Below are 22,972 nucleotides of genomic sequence, written 5' to 3'. Positions count from 1 at the left end.
ATTATAAGAAAGCAATATGATAACATACAAGTTTGGATTAAGGCCTAACTATATACCAAAATTCATTTCATTTGACTGCAATTTAGCCGTGATGATTAGGCACACATAGTTACATTCAATTATTTTATATAGTACTTTATATATTACAGTGATTCAAAAATGTATTTTTCCACTAGTTAGCTCCTCTAAAAACTCACAGGCTGTGTGTCTCGAAAGCCAAGTAGTAGTAGAAGTCCTATTGCTATTATTACAATTACAAATATCAATATCCAAAAATGCTTCAAGTTCTTTTTTCACTTAGAGATACTCACCTCAGGTAAGTAAACAGGAACAAATGAAAAAGGGAAATGGAGGACTTGAAAGTAAAACGTAGGCAAATTGGCCAGTATTCAGAAGCATATTTTTAGATCACGCTCGACCCTACTCATAGGAGCTAAATACGCGGATCAGTTTCTCGACACTTACCATAATATAGCAGAAATCAAATGTGTGTTGCTGTTGGTCTTCATGGCCGAGCGTACTAGCGCAATGCGCTAGTAACTATAATTGCTTTTGATGTGGGTTCAAACTCGGCCCAAGGAAAGTTTTTTTTTATTTTTATATAAAAAATAATACTCAAAAAAGTGATTTACTTACGTTATGTGTGCAGTTTTGCTATATGATTCCACTGTATAAGTAGTAGTAGTAGTAGGAATGGGTTTGATGCCCCGCAGGGCACGTTTTGTTCCACCGTGACTACCATGATATAAATTTAACCTCAACTACTTCTTCATTGTTATTCTTCAATTCCAACAAAATGATAATTTTCTTCTATTACTGTTAAAATACACAATACATACATCAGAGGGTTTGGACAATCGCAAACTGCAACAAATCAGAAACGTGTTTTAGTTTTTATGGCTAACGTCGAGGGTGAAAAAAGTATGCTGTTCAGAAGATGCTGTCTACAATGCAGTGAGCAGAGTGGCTCGGTGGGTCATGGTGGGTGGTGGGTTGCAGTGGGTCACATGCTTTTGACCCACGAGCCACTGGCCCACTCAGAAAACTCGACCCATTTGACTCACTGACCCACTGTAACTCTGGTGGAACACGTATAGTACCTAGATTGTAGTTGATGTTACTATTGTCCTGTGAAATCAACTGTCATTATGTAGTTCAAATTTGGAGATAAAACCCTATATTCCGCTCTTTCCGCCCAAATATACAGGGTGGTAGGTAACTCCACCGAAAAAAATTTGGGAGGTGGTTCCTTATGCGAGATGAAAGAAAAAAAGTTCTTATAAAGATGGGTCGAAAAACGTCTCCTTTCAGAGTTATGATCAACCGAAAATTCGAAATATCACGTCTCAAAACGCCCTGGCTTAGGAACTATAGGGCTTATCCCAAGCGGTTTACGGAATTACACAAGAACTGGTATACACTCTATCTAAATATCCGAACGCACCATTAGTAAGTACTTAAAGGAGTATCCCTATACTTCAACTTCCTTTTCACAGTTCCTTTCACCGATAACGGAAGATGGTAAAACATGGATATTTAGATAGAGCACATACTAGTTCCTGTGTAATTCCATAAACCACTTGGGATAGGTCCTATAGTTTCTAAGTTAAGGAGTTTTGAAAAGTGATTTTTCGAATTTTCAATGGATCATAACTCTGAACGGAGATGTTTTTCGGCCCATATTTATTAGAGCTTTTTTCTTTCATTTCGTATAAGGAATCGCCTCCCAAAGTTTTTCGATAGAGTTACCTACCGCCCTGTATATATGTATATAGCATGTTCCTAAACAACAAACAACATATGGCGGTTGATTCCTGACACCAATCTAACATAAAAAGTATAGACCAACCTGGGTGAACAAATACTTCTTTTCGGAGTTATAAGCTGCCGAAAACATGAAAAATGAACTTTAAAAGGCCCATAGCTCCAAAATTATGGGACACGTTTCAGACACATTTACAGGGGTGTCACGAGAAAACCCACGAACACGATGTTCATTTCAAGCTTACTTGCCTTGGGAACGAACGAGCTTACTTACCTTGATTTGGGACTTTAAAAATTTCCTCCGTTTTTCCACTGAAAAGTATCGATAATTCGACAAGGAAATAATTAGTACATGATAATTTAATTGAAATCATCGTAATTTTACCCATGATAAACACTTTACCATTTTATGTCATAAAAGTCAGATCCATCGTTATTGTAACAGAGTGGTGCTTGAGCGATTAAAGGTAGAAATTCAAACTCCGATTAGTTAGAATTTTACAACCTGGTTTTATTACAAGTGCAAACTCTTTAGTCGGTAGAAAAGAGGCCGTGGATCATGTGTCAGAGTTGACGATGTGTTTCGGTGGGTCAGTGGTTCATGGTGGGTGGTGGGCATGGTGGGTCATAGGTCAGAGTGGGCCACGGTGGGTGGTAAGTCAGTGTGTCGTGGGTAAAGTTTTCATTGACCCACGCTATCTCTGGTTGGTTAACTGGTTTGGGTTCGGTTTAAGCTTGAAACAGAATGTGTCCGTTTATTTCAGAAAACGAACTGTAATTTCAGATTTGGTTGAAAATAGACACTATATTGCCACTTTCAGAATATCCGTATATATTTTGGATAAGTTCCAAACGATATGTAATGGTTTCGTTTTAGGTTAAGGTATTATGAGTCTGCTGTTTCACTTTTGAATGGAATTACGATTCCCCATGTTTTTTTCTCTATATACTTTTTGTGGAAACACAATGAGAGAATAAAGAATACAACTGTTTTTCGGTTCGGATTGGTTTGGTTTATCAGCTTGAAAATGAAATCTTTACGTTTAATGTCCCACGATTATATCTGTTAGGTTGAGAAAGACTATGATTAAAGCAAGTGAATTATGATGGACGAACTGGTGGAATGAGAAAGTTGGAGTGTCCCAAAGACACCCACGAGCACGATGTTGTCCGTCTCAAGCTTACTTGCCTTGGGAACGAACCAGGTACCTCACCCATCAGATAGTTCAGTAGGCGGGGTCTCAGTTTTTGATTCCCGGTGAGAGAGACTGAAGTAATGAATGTCCTCGATGTATCTGTGTTCGTGTTCCTGTCGTTCAAGGTTACTGGAAATAACTTTAAAACGAGAATAACCGAATATAATAGAGTAAATTATGGAGATACTTACGGTGAAACAGAAGAAAGAGTGATCTGAGGCACCAGGTTCTAGTCAATGATTCGAATTACTCGTAAGACCACTTTCTTCTTTATGTTCTTGCGTGTTTGTAAGTCTTCTTTTTTTCATTTAAATTTGAATTCTCTGGACTACCGGTATAGTATTTTGTCATGACGAAATCAGTGTTTCATCGTTAATAAAATATTGGAATCATAAACGTTTGCAATTTGCTACATACACGAGACGTGTTTCTTGACTCTTACTTGAAAGAGCAGTCTTAAGTCAATACTGTGTTTGGTTGTTGAAGTATGTGGACGTGCCTTCGCTGTGTGCTACAGCCTTGACGTGTTTACCTTCAGTGTTGCTTACCTCAGCAATTAAGTTGTTTTTTTCGTTTCTTTTCTTCTGTGTCTTTGTGACTGAATTAGTTGAATACATCATGTCGTTAAAAAGGGTAAATACCTTAATATACGATTTTGGTGGTGTTTTGCAGCGACCAAGTACCTTGATTTTGCATCAGTGGCTCAGTGATAATTTCCGATTTTCTGTTGATGATGTATTAAACATAGAAATGAACGTTTATCGTAAATTGTTGTTTGTGAAACTTCGTACGGAAGACCTATGTGAAAATGTTTTGCGTTCTTCTGGTGTAACTGTGTATTATACTGATATAAATGGAAAACATGCAATCCCAATTTCATGGGCTAATGTTCAAATTATGACATGTGTACTCCAATGGAACTTGCAGATTACGACATTGGAACAGTAGTTAGTGAATATGGTGTCTGGTGTCATATCTAACATCTCTAATGAACTGTATTCTGCAGAACGTGTATATCCAATGCGAACATGACGTAAGTTAATACATATAGAAGTTAAAAAAATCCATCTTTTGTAGTTATTCAAGGGAAAAAGTTTTGTGTAACCTACCTTAGTCAGATACGAACATGTCTCCGGTGCAATGGACACATATGTATTCAAATTGCCCGCTTCGATTTCCTAGTGATCCTAACAGTTATGCTGGAAAAGTAGCTCCTACAATTAAACATAGTGACCCTTTAGCATCTCTTATGCCTAAATTTGATAGTATGCTCGTTCTCTCTTGCAACAGGAATAAAACATCAATTACAGTTTCCTGCCCATCTGATCCTAGTATGCCTACTTTTGACAAAAAAACGTTTTCCGCAACTTTTAAATAATACAAATTCTGTGTGCGAACTGAACAGTGTGAATTCTTGCTCTTCAGTACTTAAAATAAATACGTCTAGTGTGCTATTACTGAGAAGTGAGATAACTGTGATCACTATTCTCAGTTGCCGTTGTCTCCAGTACAACAGGCACACATATCAACGGATGTCCCTCCGTCTCATTTTGCCAATGAAATGGAGAATATACCTGGTGAGAGAGAAATTTCTTCTGATAAGTTGAATTCTACAGAGGGTGATGGGCAAGTTTGCAATTTCCCTAGTTCCCAAGAGCAGGATGGCTTGCCTGATAACAATGTAACTGATCACACCATATATTTCTTTCAAGAACTTTATTTTTTATTGGTCGTTGTGTGTATTTGCCAATGTGATGTTGCTTAAAATAGCTACAATTAACATTAACAATTTACAAAACCCTGTCAAGCAATTTGCACTCTGTGACTTTCTACGAAGTGATGGAATTGATGTTGCTTTTTTTCCAAGAGGTTGGTGTTCCGGACCTGAATCTAAGTCCATCATACATAGTCGAAAATAATTTTAACATTAGAGGTACAGGTACAGTAATTGCTTTCAAGTCTTCCACTCGTTTTTCTTCTACTGTATGTCACCCGTCTGGTCACATATTAAATGGTAAACTGGGAGATATCAATATTGTCAACCTTTATGCTCCGAGTGTAGGGTTCGATTTGTTAATTTATCAGTGGGGGGGGGTATAGGTGGATTACAATGTGTAGTGCATTTGCATATACATTAGGGGCAGTGGGGCTTCAAAGTTGTGAGATGGCCAAAAATATTTCCTGGATCCTCCTCTAATCAGAGTAATATTTTATGTTCAAATTCAAAATCTAGCTAAACAAAACATTCAATTATCAAAAGTAACAAAACAATAACAGAAAATGTAGTAAAGATAGAATAATACAAAAAGTACGTACATATAACAAACTAAAGTTTTCTTTTTAAAGAGAAAAACATTACTTACGTTTTAGTTGAAAAGGCGAGATGCATGTGAACATTCTTCGATATTTCTCGCTTTCCCGGTAGGATTGTCTGTAGCACTGTGACGCTTCAATTTTATCCACATTGTTGCATATTTTTCGGCATTAAAGAAACGCAAAGATGGACCATTTATATATACAAAAAAGGGCTTGCTAAGTGTTACAATCTGCATATGATTCCTCAGATCATTCAATGTTTGATTTATAGCACTAAAACCAAGTTCACATTCTGCAGTTGATATCAGTATTACTTCCACAGCTTTCTTTAGTTCCTGAACAGCTGGAGTCATACCCGTATAAGGAGGATTGTTCTTGTACAAACGAAATTCTTTCACTACGAAGGAAACACCATTCATTGACTGTTTCAACAATTTGGATAATCAAGGGATGGCATCATCTCCGAAGAACACTAGTTCATTTTGAACAACAGGCCAAGAAGCAGGGTTTAACACTGAAGCATCAACGAAAAAGTCTTTATTTGGAAAACGGAAGTTTATGCTGTCTAAAAGGGATTGAAGTAATTTCAATCGGAAAATGTCAAATTCGTTTCATCACTAGCAGTAAATTTAGTGATGGACACTCCTTTGAATGTATTTCTTTGCTCTAATTCATTAAGAGCATTTCTTGATCTCTGGGGATCAACAGTCTTTAACGCGCAAATTGATTGATATACCAAATCGATTTCTTGTTTGGCTTCAACTACAGATGCAATTCTGTTCTGCAAATAGAGCGAAAGACCTTTCAAAATTTCAAGAACATCATTGATTAATATAAATTCCCTGATGAATAGCCAGCTGGTTAGCTTCTTTACTAAACCCTCGAATTTTGATCTCTCACGCACCGGACGGGATGTATCTTTACTACATTTAGTCAAAAGACTGCACAATGCAATGTAACTTTCCCACAGTGACCGCACAGAATTGAATGAAGATGCAATCCAACGTACTCCAAACACACGATCCAATTTCAGAATATTTGTTGACAGTTCCTCTGATAATTGTTTAAGTAGTCTCTGGTTTCTTGGGCTATGAGAAAACACTGAATATAAAGCATCCATAAATGCTTGCATATGATACACATCAGAGACAGATTTAATCACATCTTAAACTGTAAGCTCAAGTTTATGATTCATACAGTGAACTACAATTAAGTCGTTGTTCAACAGTTCACGTAATCTAGTTGCAACTCCACTGTAACAACCCTACATCACTGCCGCGCCACCTGTTGCTAACCCAACAAGATGATTCTTCAGAATGTTTTCCGTTAGGCCATGGTTAAAGTCTCTAACAAGCTTCCTAATATAGCTTGTGCTGTAATGTTGTCAAGTTCGACAATTTGAAAAAAAAATAGTTACACGCAACACCTTCAAAAACTACATGAAAATAATTATCATACAAAATTTATTAGATATGCTCTCATCAATTAAAATACTGAAGTTTTCTCCTGACTCCACAATAAACTTAGCAAGACTTTTTTTTGAATCTCCTCAGCAATAAACATTATCATGTTTTTGCACGCATGATCGGAGTATAACATATTTCCCACGGAAACCCCATTTAATCTCTCAAGTTCAACCAAAGAAGAATGTGTCAAGAAAGACACGTTTTCTTTAGCAATCATATATGCAGTACGCATAAGTGCTGCTGTTGTTCTAATTTTTTCTTCATTTTGGAGTTGCCATAGACTCGTGGTGCTGTTTCTTCCGATTATAAATTATTTCCATGCACTTGAGATGGAACTTGCATCTTCCATAATCACCAATTTTGTCATTAACTTTCTTGGGATTAGTTGCAGAAACACCGTCTATAAGCGCATTGTCGATATGTACGCGTTCCATACTATTTACGTTAAGAGATCGAATTTCACTGCACACGGAAGAAATAACTAATTTCATTTGGTTTATTGCCAACCACGGTCTGCTCTCCTTCCAGTTATTAAAACGAGATAATTCAACACGACCACCGACATTTGCACTACTCTTGTTTCCCGACTCTGTGAAAACGATACTATTAACATCACATTTAGCACGTTTTTCTGCTGGTGGAACTTTTATATCGGTATTCACATCATCAGAAAGTTTTACCTTACCCGATGAAGTGCCTTCATTTGCTGTTGTATTTGCCGGTCTCTGTTCCTGTTGTTTTGTACTGGGAGCATAAATATAAGAAACTACCATAATATTGATCGATAAAAGTTAGTATTCGGTTTACACAGGGGTAAAATGCACTCCACGCAGGAACGAACGCACAGCTACCATCAACCCAACACGAGAGAACACTAGAGGGCTCATCCCCATCTAACTTGCTGCGAACAACTCTAAAGTCCTGGCCCTGTCTATTTCTTTTCTTTTTCTTTAAAGCCAAATGGAACCTATTTAACTCTTCGATTGTTTGAAAATCCAAATTAACCTATGTGGTGTATTGTTGTCAATTTAACGCCGGCCCTTATGTGGCTACGATCGATAGAGGAAAGCATCTATGTTTTCCTACGCCCAACGAGCAATAAAACTTGATGCCCTAAACGGATTTGTCACGTCGACAGCCACAGAGGAAAAACAAATATGGCATTGACCCCGCAAGCGCGAATGTATAGTAACTTGAATTTCCTCTATACTTGTAATTTTCCCCATTGCCTTTATTCCTGAAAAAATGAAATGAAATCTTTGAGTTTTACGTCCCACGCTTATGCCGGTTAGGCTAAAGGAGACGGGCCTTTATTCCTTCTCAACAACCATTCTATTCTAGCGATCGTGTAGATTTCCAGTGTTCTCCTGAGATCAAATTTTCCAGTTCTATTCCTTTAGTAGCTACTTAAAAAAGACTACTGTAAATGAAGCACAGACTTGTATTCATTCTTGCCTTTGGTTGGGAAGACTGTAGGATTCAAAATTTCAAACATATATTGACCGCAAGAACAATAAACATTTCTTCCTTCTGTAATGCGATGCATGGGGAAAGAGGGAAAACTCTGGTCCACTTGTGCTTTTGCTAGTACCTCAATTGTTTCTTTTCTTGTCGGCGGAAGAAGAAACGCATTATTGGTATATTGATGTCCGGTGCTCCGAGCTTCAATGGTAAGCTTAAATATAAAATCTTCCCCTTCATCTTTGCTGACAAAGAGGAAGGGGGCCTAGACCTTGAAACAACACGCACCTTTGGTTTTGTTTTCTTGCAAGATTCATTTAAAACTCCACAAAATGGTATTTTTATGCGAGTAGCTAGCACAAACAAATACAGCCTCATGTACGAGAAAGAAGAAAAGGGAAGTGAGACAGAAGAAGCGTCATATAAACTTGAAACAGAATACTCTGTGATTTTAAATATTTTCCATGATAAAGGAACTATGTACAAAGAAGGGAACACAACTATTCCTGGTTGGTACGATATTAGCTAAACCAGAAACCGGGATGATTTTTCCAGAGGGGGAAATCCCAGGCATCCCCCTACAAATCAAACACTGTCCGAGTGGCTCGAATGCTCGAACCGATCGAAATTCCTTCTTTTCCCAGGATGTAGCTCTTACACTAGGACCCAATGTTAATAGATTAATTATGGCTGGGGATTATAATTGCGTTTTGAGGCCTGAAGATCAAACACCGGGCTTTAATTTCAGTCATGCTCTCCAGGAATTAGTGACTACACTTCATTTACAAGATACATTTATATGTCTGAGGCAACAGGCACGTGATTATACTTAATTATTATACCAAAGTGCATCACGCCTTGACCGTATATATGTCTCCCCACCAATTGTGCCAGGTATTAAACAAGTTGAAATTGTTCATACTTCCTTTTCTGATCACTCTGCTTATGTTATAACTTTTTCTTTAAATAATCTAAATGTTGAACGAGGCAGAGGTTACTGGCAATTAAATATATCGTTGTTGGAAGACGAACACTTTTGTGCTGAGTTTCAATCTAAATGGCAATACTGGCTTAGGCAGAGGAAATATTTTCCCACTATTACTGAGTGGTGGCATACTTACTTCAAACCACGTTTTGCATGTTTCTGCCGTTGGTACTCCTCTGAAAAGTCTCCAGATCTTCACAAATTGCTTTATATTTATAACAGATGCTTACGAGAAGTTCGATGTGCTGCTATTTCTGACTTGTCCATGTTACCTCAGGTTAAACGTTATCAATCTTTGCTTTTAAATTTGAATCGCCGATGTGTAGCTGAAATCAAGATTAAAAGCAAGGTCCCCTTAGTAGATGCTGATGAAGAACCATCATTATATCATGTACTTCGTGAGGTGAAAGGAGGCCAAGGCAAATGGATCTATCACATCCGTGATGAGGATGGGAAACTTCATGAAGATATTGCCTCCATTAAAAATGTATTTCTGTTGTATTGCCACAACCTATATGGTCTTTCTGAAGTTAATAAAATGCCTGAGGAATCTTTTACACCACCTGCTTGTGTTCTTGATGATACAGCACGACAATTTCTTGTGTGCCCATTTACTATTAAAGATATACAACAAGCAGTCATGGCAGCTCGTAAAGAAAAATCTCCAGGGCTAGATGGAATACCTGGAGAATGGTATGTTAATTTTTCCCCTTCGTTGGTGAATTACTAACTTCTCTGGTTAACGAATAGTTCAGCGATAATCCACAGAAATTGTATCGTACTTCTGGTGTTGCAGTGTTTATAACTAAACAAGCACGTCCTACAAATGTTAATTACTAGTGACCCGTAACTCTTCTCAATTGCGATTACAAATTGCTTGCTCGTTGTTTGAACAATAGACTCCTACCATTTATTGATATTCTTGCTGGACCATTTCAGTATACCCGAGGAGGTAAAAAGAAAATTTACCACGTGCTACAAACTCTGAGTGATGTTATTGCGAATTAAGTCTCAAAATACAAGCCATACCTTGCTTGCCTTAGATTTCAACCAGGCATTTGATTGTGTGAATCACAATTATTTGTGGTCTTTGTTGCAACATGTGGGAGTAGAAGACTTATTAATCCGTTGGATTCGAGTTTTGTATGATGCCGCACAGTCGAAACTAAAAGTCAATGAGTTTTTGACCACTCCTATTGCCATAGAACGTAGTGTCAGGCAAGGCTGTCCGTTAAGTATGAGTCTAATCATAATTTCTATGTCCTTTACTATACAGCATCAATCAACGTATCCAAGGTCTTCATATATGCACTGTTCCTGTCAAAGAGTGTAGTTTTGCTGATGACGTAAATGTATTTCTTCAGGACCCACAGGATTTACAACTAGTTGAAAATTGTGTTCAAAAGTACTGTGATTATTCAGGCGCACTTCTTAATTGAGTGAAAACTAAACTCATGCCCTTAGGGAATGGTTCTACAAATACATATGAACATTTTCCGACAGTGGTGCCAGTTCTTAAAGTACTGGACATTTATTTTTCCTGCAACTTGCATGACAGCATATCCAAAAAAAAATTCTTGAGGGACAGATGTTTCCTTGAGGGTCAGATGTTTTCTTGAGGGTCAGATCTGTTTTACATCAGCACCAATATCGTCAACTTTCGTTGATATCTCATGTGTATTTTTTGAACACATGTGCCTTTTCCAAGTTGTGGTACATATGTCAAATTTTGCCTATGCCTAAACTTTATATTCAGAAATTTACAAGCATCGGTAACTGGTTTTTGTGGGCAGGTATGATTTTTCGAGTACGCTATCCAGCTACCTGTTTGCCATATCATGAAGGAGAAATTAAATTGATGCATGTTGAAAGTAAAGTAAAAAAAAGTTTTATTTTACCACAGAGGTTTCCAAAATGTACGAGGTATTGGAGACCAACTCAGCAGTACATTACTTTCATCTCTAGTCGATACCAATGATGAAATATTACCAGTGTGATTGTCTCTCATTCCTCCCGACTTTTGGTATTTTACAGACGTTATATATACTTACTTTTATTTGTCTGCTAGTGGCACCCAACATCTTCCTAAAAGTGTCAAACTTTTTATGCGTTGCTATTACAACAAAACAGCCGTTGTCATCGCATAACTTTCAAATTACCTAATGCGAATTGGACATAGATTTGGAGGAACATTTCCTTCAATTTTCTATCAAACTCAGCTCGTTCGTTATGGTACAGGGTTGTTAACATCATAGACACTAAGGCAAAACGACATCATCTCTAGATTACCGACAACAATCGATGTGATATCTGTGGAAAAGTGGATACATTGGAACATCGTCTCGTACTTTGCAACAGATCAACACCAGTTTGGAAAATCTATTGTGATACGATTCAATAACTGCGTAAGATCAGCTTTGACTGTTACCGTACAAATGCTTGTTACCTGATTTTAAGTATTTTCCACAACAGAAACATCATTCTGTCATTTGACTCAGTGCAAATATCATTGAATATATTCTGTCTCCTCGTTATCCTCAAGCACATCACACGTACAAGGACTTCCTGTGTCTACAATATGGTAAATTTCCCCCAACAAGGAAAAACACCATTTGCCAATTACCTCCATTATCTCTTCTATGGTAACTCTGTGTAATTATAATGTAAAGGTTTTTTCTTATACAAATTCTTTACTGTGCAAATAATTACAACTGTAAATTATGTAACTTTCTCATTGTAATTTGAAAACAATATAAATAAAAAGTAATTTTAAAAAGGTAGTGGCTTGGGCATTCGTTTTGTAATTTAGGTGTCCGCGGTTCGATTCCCCCAAGGAAGTTAAGAAATATTTTATAATTTACAATATTGATAATTCTGACATATAGTAACGTGAAAAATAGTCAATTTATCTTGTACTTACAAGTTAGAGTTGAGACGACTTTCCTCACAAGGGAAATACTGAAAACATGAAGTCACAATCTACAATCTGGATTCGTACTCTCCGAAAACTAGCGTGTTCAGCAAATAATTCCTGAATACATAAGGTATGAGTCATAATTGTGTCTGAAACTATTGTTTCATTGTGGAATTGTTTCTAAGTTCTTCCACTCTTACTAGAAATAATACTGATATTTTCGTTAGCCATTTCCAACACGTTCCATATATCAGTTCAACCAAAATTTGTAAACAGGAACTATCCTTTTTATATTTTGATATATATTTTGTTAAAATATTAATATAACGCATACATAATTCAAAGTCTTTTACCCAAAGAAAGGGCGTTACTATGTATTGTGATGAAGACAAATTCTACTTAGTTTCCGTTAAGGCATCTGAATATTCTATTTTCGTATTGTCAAGCAGCTGACACCTTTTTCCCCTTTTTTTCCTTCCAAAGTATCTCTTAAAGTAAATTCATCCTTATAGAGGGTCCAAAGAATTTCTTTTCATTTTTTAACTTCACTATGTTTATTTGCATTTTATTAGGACGTTATATTGAGGTCTCAAATATTCAGTAATAATAATGTAGAAAGGAGAATGTAGAATGTAGGTGTCCAAAACTTAAGCATAATGCAAAAAGTTGCACGTAAAGTCCGGGAAGGCAATCGCGAGCACAAAAATTATGATGGATGGAATGTATTGCTTGTGAGGAGCATTGAACGAGATGTGGCAATCATTCGCCTGACCTCCTATGGGAAGAAAGCGAACACTAATGCTTGGATTCGAAATAGGCACATTTCGTGTGTGTAGTGAGTGGAGTGTTATAGTGAGTGTAGGGTACTGCTAAGTTGAATGTGGGAATAGATTAATGGAATATGGCACAAAGACGTCATTTGGATGCATTTATCAAAGTCCGGATCATCGGGCGTTTGGAATAAAGTAACACACAGACAGCAGTAATACGAACCATCAATGTGCTACAAAGTGTCGTGTCTAGATTCTGGAAACAGTTTATTGACACAGAAGACATCAGCTGTGGGTCCAGTGAAGGACATCCACGAGTGACAACTCCACAACAGGATCGATACTTGTCCGTAACTGCACGTCAGAACCCCATTATGTTTGCAAGAGAACTGCCAACGGAGCTTGCAGCCGCCTCAGGAGTGAGAGTGTCACGCCATACTGTGTACCGGAGACTGAGTGCCAGTAGTCTGTATGACCGACGACTAGCAGCATGCGTTCCACTGACTCAGAAACACAAAAATACCCGTTTACAGTGTCGAAAACACCACCAGTGGACCCCCAACGAATAGGGCAGCGTACTGTTCGCAGATGAGTGCAGATTCAGTTTCCAAAGCGATTCTCACCACATTCTGATCTGGCACGAACCGGGAACTTGTTTACAACCCAACAACATCGTGGAAAGGCATCGTTATGGTGGTAGTGAAATACTGGTTTGGGCAGGCATTATCATGAATGGTCGTACTCGACCAGCACATCTTCGAGGCTGGTCCATCAACGGCCAGAGATACAGAGACGAAGTTCTGCATGACCATATGCGGCTTTTCAGGGGTGCACTTGGCCTACAGTTTCTGCTTATGCATGACAATACCCGTCCCCGTCGAGCCAAACTGGTGGAAGAATAATCTAAAGACGGAAAACATGCAACATATTGAGTGACCAGTACGACCTCCTGACCTAAACCCGACTGAACATGAATGGGCCGCATTAGGAGGATGTATTGGAACTTGCCAGCCGCCTCCAGGGCACAGCAAGAACTCTGTACTGCTCTTCATGAGGAATGGAATTAGCTACCCCAAGAGCTCTTCCATAACCTGATCTTGAGCATGGAACGTCGTTACCAGACATGTACGGCTGTTCGGGGAGACTATATCCCATATTAACCTGTTCTCGATGCCGTCAGTGCCTCTCACAGTGTTTTTGTGGTATGAGTATTTTGGTACTGTACCACGTTTGAGTTTGTGTTGTGTGACATCTTCTGCCATGTTTTCCTTTAAGTTTGGCCTGTTCCGTGTTAGTGTGGCCTTTAAGTGTGATATGTTGTTATGGTGGTTGCATTTTGTGTGACTTCGTTACGTTCTTCGTGCCCTATATACTCGAACAGTCATTATGCTTAAGTTTTGGGCACCTGGGTATTTTACTGTATGTTTTAAGGAAAATAACTGTAGTAAAAATAACTGAATATCACTAAACACTAAGGCATGTAATAAACTAATTTTTAGGGTATGCAGAGGTAATTATAAAAGCTTTGCTACAAAAATACCTACACAGACCATAATTCAATGAGCTCTGAAATACAAACTAACAAAATAGCCTATAGCCTATAAGATTCAGTATACAAAGCAATTGTTACTTAAAGAATGGCCATACACTACTTCGAGAATCGAGACAAGACGAGAAATGTTGTGGCCCTGCGTAGCGTAGTCACTAAAGCTCTCGCCTTCGGTGCGAGCGGTTCCGGGTTCGATTCCCAGTGGGGGCACTCGGTCGAAAATTGTAAAACGATTTTTCAGGCGAACCACCCTGAATGAGGTTTTCCTGGGTTTTCCTTATTCACACCAGGCAAATGCCGGGGTGGTACCTAACTTATAGGTCCCAGGCTGCTTCCTTCCTTCCCCAATCCTTTCTTCCTTCCCTTTCTCCGTCTAGTGTGCTCGCCGAGGGTCGTCATCTCTCAAAACGTGACGCTCTAAATGGCGTTCGATGCCGAAAGCCCAGAAATCTAAATCCTAAATCCTCACTTGAAATGTTTACGATACTTTTCGTCTCGTCTCGATTCTCATCTCCAAAGCGAGACGATAATTTGAGTTAATCTTGTCCCGTCTCGAATGTAAAATGTTAATTTTCGTCTCAAGTTTCTGTATTTTGTTTTAGAAACGAGATGAGAAATTCATCTTCTCGTGGGCAACATTAAACAAAAGCGAAATATTCTTGCCAAATGTCACGTTTCTGCTAGTAATGGTATGACCTGAGCGATAATTAGCTCCTAGCTTTTAATCTTCTATGAGATAATAATAATTATTATTCGTTTATTATTATTCCTGAAGATTTGATAATTCAAGTATTGAAACATCCGAGTATTAAATATCTGAAGATAATACAACATGTGTCATCGCCACCAACAATTCTAAAGTAAGAAAGAAAAATACTTCCCTGTCGGAGATCCGATCCAAGAAACTCCAGGTTACTGGTTGAGCGCCTTGCCCACTGAACCACGCTCCCTACGCGGTAAGTTATTCGTCTTTAGTATGGTTACGTTAGGTTTCTTTGCCTCTGCTTGGAAAGTTTTATGTTACTTTTCTTTATTTCAAAACGTCTTTCGTATTTCTTTTATCATGATATAAATCAATAATCTTCGGCATAGTTTATATTAATAACTTGAGTTGTTCTTAACCTTTGGTTTAGAAGTTTGTTTTTTCTCCACACGAAACTACAGATATGATAGATTTAATTCTCATACTCTGCATTTGTTTCAAAGCAGTCGCCATTACCTGGTCAAAGACTTATGTCCGCCACGATACAAATGTGTTGTTTACTTGCATTAATTTAATATGGATGACCAAGATGCTGAAAGTGCATATAAAGTGTTTGATTTGTCACCGTAACGAGCAAAACCTGGTGTCTGGATACAAGTTTTGTTGGAAAGGGATATTATGATAAAAGAGAGAAATAAAAAGACAAATAATAAAAATTACACTCTTACGTATAAAAAAGGCTTTCTTTTTATGTAACCAGACCTAAAATTCCTACAACGGTTGAGTGCGGCAGATTCATTTTATTAGTATAATTAGGAAAATAAAAAAAAAATCCTAACGTTCATTCGGAAACATAGGTTTATGACTGCACATAAAAACGTACAAGATGGCTCTTTATTGAGTAAAATGTGACACGAACGAAGTCAGACGTCTTTTTTGAAGCGAGGATTGATAGTTCATCACAAGAACAAAGCAGATTATTATTAAACCATACTGTGGAACTTATAAATAAATAAAAGGTATCTGACTAAGCAAGAATTATCAAATACAATCAAAATGATAACAAGCTTTAAAAAAAGCATAAGACAAATCATGAAAAATGTTTATCAAATGAAAAGAGGGTTGGAAATTAAAAAAATAATCTTATTCTTCTGTTAATTTTTTTTTAAAGTTTTAGCTAATAAAGTGTCAGCACATTTCGGTAAATTTGTTAGTACCACAATATTTCGAAACTTTTCGAGATAGAATACTTTCTTGTTCAACCAACTAGAGTCAAATATATATGTGCCTGAAACAAGATAAAAATAAAATTTTGTTTTTTAATAGACGAAATCAATTCGAAGTTATTTACGTTCGATGTTAAAGCGTTAGTGAGGTGAAAAGAGGGAAAGGGGTTGAATAAAAAGACTATGTACCACTATAGTATACAATAAGGAAATCATAGTTTAAAATTTAAAAATTACTATAAAATTCTATAGATAAAAGTTTAAGTAATTATGATATCCATGCAATATGAACCTCATTGCCAATTATAGGAAACTATGTTTAAGTATCTCTACTAGACTAAAATGCTTCCTTCTTATCAAACTGCTAATATATTATTACATTTCTGTTTTTATAAAATTTAAAAATTCATATTTGGATCTAGTTTATACTAAGTACTAGATATAAAGTTAAAGATTTATAGCTATCAACTGTCTAAATAATATAAAAAACGTTCTAGTAAAAGCAGGGTACGAATTAGGCGATTTTTCCAGGAGGGGTTAAGTAAATATAATCCCGTTTAAACAAACTTGCTAAATCGTGCCAATCCTGCTGACAACGATGATTAAACTTAGCACACTTGGCTTAGGTTCTGGGAAAAGTACACCAGTATTATACGATTTTAATCTTAACCTACAGCACCAGATCTCACTAAGATTTCGTTAAAAAAAAAAAACGCAGCTCCCAGCACACACCAACACCCTAACCTAACCTAACCTAACTAAATTGCTTTTTACAATGAATTTTCTGTTAACAATTTTCAAACGGATTTGTTTGGCACATTGAATTGAAGAACTTGAATGATGTAAGAAATACAACTGAGGGTAGGACTGGAAAATAGCATCCCCCCTGGGAATTTATTTTCTGCATTTCAGCCAGGGATAAAAGCTTTTCAGAGAGGGATTTTCCCTGCATCCCTGGCCGTAATTCGCACCCTGAACAAAAGCATTGTTTCAGAAGAAAAGTTAGAAAGATGCTCAGACATCATAATCATGTATTAACTAATTCTTCATCTTCGCAGACCAGTAATTAATGTTATTCGAATATTCGAGTAAATGCATGTGAATGCCAACTGTTCATCCAGAGATGAAAGATGATCTAATAAGTTGTCGTTTAGATGTACGAGGAGAGGCCAGAAAGTTTTTATATTCACCATAATTGACATGAGCTACGATCAAAATCTTGATCCATGGACGCGTCCTTCTCTACATATTCACCTCGTAGATCTATAGAACAGTTCGTTAATGCCATCTGCACAAATGTCTGCAGATTTGGAGGCAAAGCAACTTTTCATCGTATTAATGATCCCCTCATCATCCGCAAAACACCTACCTCGGAAATGTTTCTTCATATTTGGAAGGAGGAAATAATCGGATGGAGCCAGGTTTGGATAAATATGATAAATGGAGCAATGGTTCGTAGCCACATTGTCACACTAAAGTGCGTATTTCTGCTGCTTGGTGCGCGGTGAATTATCTGTTATCACCAACACATCTTTTAAAAGCAAAATCTTTTTTTATTTTGCTTTGATAGCATCCTGTAACTTTTTCAGTAGGTTCTTGTAATATATTATTTTGTTTGTAACTACATTTCTAACACGTCTTTATCATATTGAGAAGCTCTGGCCACTTTCGTACTTACAAAATTTGAAACATATGAAAAGCAAAGATTTCCATTAAAAATGAATATGGAAAAGACGAAAATGATGTTCAACAACTTCGCAAGAAAGTCAAGGAAGGGGTTCAAATTGAAAATACGGAATTAGAAGAATATCTCTGTCTACCAGGAGCACAAGATACAGATACATTGCAGTACTAAATAATCTAAAAAATGTATTAATCTATATTGGACTCCATTCTGAAGAAATAGCTTCATATTAGGAAGTAAAATTCCAAAGTGTGTTAAGTATAAAGTTTTCAATGAATGTCTAGTTATGCAATATGAATCGAAGACATGGATACAAACAAAATCAGATACTTACCATAACAAACTACAAAGCTAAGCATGAAGAGGTGTATGCTAAGAATTACTCGTAAAATTAGGAGCAAAAATACCTACATCACAAAGATAACAAGAGTAAAGAATAATAAAATATTGTAAAGTAGTACACAAGTGTATAAGTGGAAAAATTAACATAAGAACAAATAAGGTAATACAACTTGTACGAAAGCTTCTCAGAAGGCTGTTAGGAAGCTTAGAGCAGTACTTGATCTAAGTTCGAAACTAAATTTTGGAAAATGATTGGTAGAGTATAAATAAGGGAAAAAAAGAACAACCAGCAATTACTTTTTCTGTAGCATTAAAAACTTGGAATAGAGGAAAGTAATATATATATAAGCGAAGAAAGAATATTTTTCTGAGGCAAAAAACTAGATACAATGCTTCGGAATGATAGTCGGCTCATTTACACAGCAAAAATTGCCCGCTGCATGGGTAAAACACCATTTTAAGTAAGACAGTACTCACTACGTACATTCTTCAATGAGTCCTGAGTTCAGTGTCCGGTGGAAGCTGACACTAACTTAGTATCCAAATCAAACAAAACACTAACTAACGCGCACTGATCTTAAAGATGTGTTCTCTCATTTCCCTTTCTGGTACAATCGGAGGAAGGATCTTGTCTCATAAATGTCCAAATTCCAAAAAGATCCTTTACAATCTTCATCTCTGCTTATAGAGGTTAATCTCCACGGAAAAAAATGCGTCTTTTTCGGGAAAGACCCTGAGAAGACTTAAGTTAAAGATATCTCAAATGTGTCTCCAGGTGCTTACCTCTAATCGACTGACTATCGGTAAAAAGCTGACGTCTGGTGGGACTTCTCAATTTTCCTTGTTTCCAACTAATTAAATAGTTGAATAATTATCTGACTCTTGTTGATCTTTGTTTTGTCTTATGATTTGTGTCATGGATTCGCGTTTTAAAAACACAGGTGATAGGATAAAATTTATATAACTACCAAGGTGAGTTCAGCTTGTTTAGAACTGATGCTTCTAGATACCTTTTGGTTTATAATTTCTGATTAATAAAATGAATGCTTAAAATAATATTTAACACTGATGGGGCTTTTTTTCAATATTACATTGAAAATAAAGATTGAAATGGTGGTAGGCTGAACATATTGAGCAAAGAAATTATGTTCGAGCAATTTTTGAGTGAAGTACAAAAAATAAAGAGGTAAGAAACATCCTTATACAATATGATGTGATTAAATCACGAATTACTCATATGGAAAAAAGTAGTAATCATATAAATCACGTTAAGGGGTTTGGTTTATATTCTGTGATATTTTTAAACTAATATTAAACCAGAAATAGTAATAGTTTTTACCACTTCCGGTTTTAGTAGAGAGAGAGGTTAGAGTGGAAACGGAATATATTGATTGCAGAAAACACCTTCTAATTTTAGTCTATATTATCAACGTTAAAACCGGAAGTGATCTATTTCTGCCACTTCTGGTTTGAATAAAAGGTTAAGAGAAACGATGGTACCTACTGTTAGAACGCTAAATCGATGTCAAAAAGCTGCTTCTCACTATCTCTTATCCGTTTCTAATCTTTGCGGATTAATATTGACACCGGAAGTTGTAGTGAATTTATATCACTTTTCGGTTCTAGTACAGAATTAACGATGGAGATGAAATGTATTTTTGGAACTTTTAATCGATTACAGAAAACATTTCCTCGCTATCTATTACCGTTTTTGCTCTATAAGTGATAAATGTTAAAACCGAAAATGTCTGATTTTTGCCACTTCCAGTGAATGTATTATCTCCATCAACGAGCTCGATTCCAAACTTTTGACCCTTTATATTCTGGCCAAAATTAATGTATCGAATAGTTCTTGAGATTTTCTGTCCCCGGGATTGTCACACAGACAGATTAAATATATGGGTCAATCCATCTGAAGTGGTCCAAAGATGGCGAAAATGGTTGCTCGGCCATATCCGAAAATTATAGAAATTGGAGTGTGATGAGCCTTGTGTATGAAAAGGTCAATAACATCATTCACGTTGTCGTATGTATAAGTGTTCCTGAATGGCGGCCATCTTTGTTGTCGGTGGAGTGCCATTTTTTGTATTTGCAAGCGTTTACGAAAACTACAGCTGCTCAGGACGTACTTATCAGACCAACACCAAACAAAAACGAATGTTTACAGGAGAGACTGAGGTACACGGAGAACATATACTCCTGCTTCTAAACAAATATGCAGGGTTGCAAACCAATACATGAAGCCATTAGAAAAAGTACAGAAAATTACATTTTTAAAGGGCTGTAATTTGGAATAGCATAAAGTGGGGGGTTCATAAGTTTTGGACTGAATACTATTGCATGTAAAGAGTCTGCAGAAATATCCACGCCTATGATACTACTGGCACCATAGATTTATGGGTACCGAAAATTGAAGTTTGTGATTTTGATTCCGTGTTTGGGGTGTAATATCTCAGGAGGGCAAAGTGCTAAAAATTGCTACTTAGGCCACAAAATAATTCTGTATGTGAATAAACTATTGCAAAGCAATCATGGCTGATATTACATGGAGAAAAAAGTAAGGACATGTAAAAACATGAAGATACCACGCATGTGACGACGGTCGTAGCCCGGAAAAATTTAAATGTTTTGATATGTTTCATTCTATATTATCTCAAAACTACGCATGTTTCAGTAATTAGATCCGTTTTTGTTTGTGTTCAGTTGTGCAAAAGCTTGCGAGTGGCCTTTGTTCCGCCTTTCTAGCTCCATGATCATTGCCACGTCTATATGGTAAGGGGATTAGCTCTCCCTTGCACCCACGACACCCATCGTCGAAATGGATCGCGGTATTAAGGCACTTAATGTATCAGCAAAATATCATTGAAATCCTATCCCAGCTACAGGACTTAATGTGTTCACAAGGTTGCGTTACACCTATCTATACTATCCTGCGGGAAATGGCATATTTGTGGAAAATATTTAAAATGATTGTTGTTTCCCTTCTCTTCTAAAGCATTACAGAAATAGCTTTTAGTGGTTGTAATTACAGTAAGTTCTCGCAATTACACGATTTAAGCAGTGTTGCAAACTTCAGCAATGTTTATCATATCTCCGAAACGGTTTGAGATATCGAAGTGCTGTAAACGACAAAATAATTTACACGTCTATTACAAACCATACAAGTAACTAGATATGATACTCATCTCAACATTATTCCGAAATAAAGTCTTTTAAAAAATTCAAGCCCTGATAACTTCGTTTCTATTCATTCGAAACAAGTCATACCACGCCCATGGTATTCAATATTGAAGTACTTTTGATGTGCATTAACCTGTGCATCTCTGTTATGCTGTATTTGCGTTAGAAGCTTCTGAACTTTGAATGTCTATGATACAATAACATCGTTAGTTTGCAACACTGAATAATAGAAGTGACATTTTAAGTTTACGTTTGAGACGTTGATTTGAAATATGTAATATTCTGACGTACTGTCATTTGAAAAATATAACTTTATATTGGGTTCACAATAAAGTTTGTTAGGTCTTTCTGTTTAATACAGACGTAGATGTCCCCCCTCCCTAAACTTGCTTCGTGCAAAGATTTGCTTTTCTGTCTCTTTTGGTTTATCCGTTATAGCGGATGGTCAAGATAAATTGTCCAGCCTGCAGAAGTGGCAATGATCATGGAGCTAGAAAGATGGAACCAACGCTACTCGCAAGCTTTTGCACAACTTAACACAAACAAAAACGGACCTAATTACTGAAACATGCGTAGTTTTTTAGATCTAGCATGAAACATGTCAAAACATTTAAAGTTTTCCGGGCTACGACCGTCGTCACATGCGTGCTTTCTTCGCGTTCTAACCATGTCCTCAGTTTTTCACCATGTAATATCAGTCATGATTTTTTTGCAATAGTTTATTCACATACAGAATTACTTTGTGGCCTAAGCAGCAATTTTTAGCACTTTGCCCTCCTGAGATATCACACCCGAAACATGGTATCAAAATCACAAACTTCAACTTTCGGACCCCATAAATCTATGGTGCCACTAGTATCATAGGTGTGGATATTTCTGCAGACTCTTTACATACAATAGTATTCAACACAAAACTTATGAACCCCCCACTTTATGCCATTCCAAATTATAGCCCTTTAAAAATGTAATTTTCTGTACTTCTTCTAGTGACTTCATGTATTAGTTTGCAATCCTACATATTTATTCAGAAGCAGGAGTATATGTTCTCCGTGTACCTCAGTCTCTCCTGTAAACATTCGTTTTTGTTTGGTGTTGGTCTGATACGTACGTCCTGAGCAACTGTAGCTTTCGTAAACGCTTGCAAAAAAAAAAAAAAAAAAAAAAAAAAAGCATTCCACCGGCAACAAAGAAACAAAGACAGCCGCCATTCAGGAACACTTGTACATACAACAACATGAATAATGTTTTTGACCTTCTCATACACAAGGTTCGTCAAACTCCAATTTTTATAATTTTCGGAGATGGTCGAGCAACCACCTCTGGACCACTTCGTATGGATTGACCGATATAGAAGAGTTTTGGTAAATTATTTTTTTAAAATTGTCCAAGATTGTCGTAGAGAAGAGTTGGAAAGAA

General features: G+C 36.8%; 1 protein-coding gene across 2 annotated transcripts in view; it reads right to left on the bottom strand.

The window, feature by feature from the left end:
- The window catches only part of LOC145669278 (extended synaptotagmin-2-like), a 128,684-nt gene that overhangs the window by 37,752 nt on the left and 67,960 nt on the right, over window positions 1-22,972 (bottom strand). The gene's annotated exons all lie outside the window — the stretch shown is intronic.

The sequence above is a fragment of the Thermobia domestica genome, chromosome 13, assembly GCF_964235325.1.
Source record: "Thermobia domestica chromosome 13, izTheDome1.hap1.1, whole genome shotgun sequence".
NCBI classification, from domain to species: Eukaryota; Metazoa; Arthropoda; class Insecta; order Zygentoma; family Lepismatidae; genus Thermobia; species Thermobia domestica.
The sequence above is the reverse complement of the archived record's forward strand: the minus strand, read 5'-3'. Positions and strand labels throughout refer to the sequence as shown.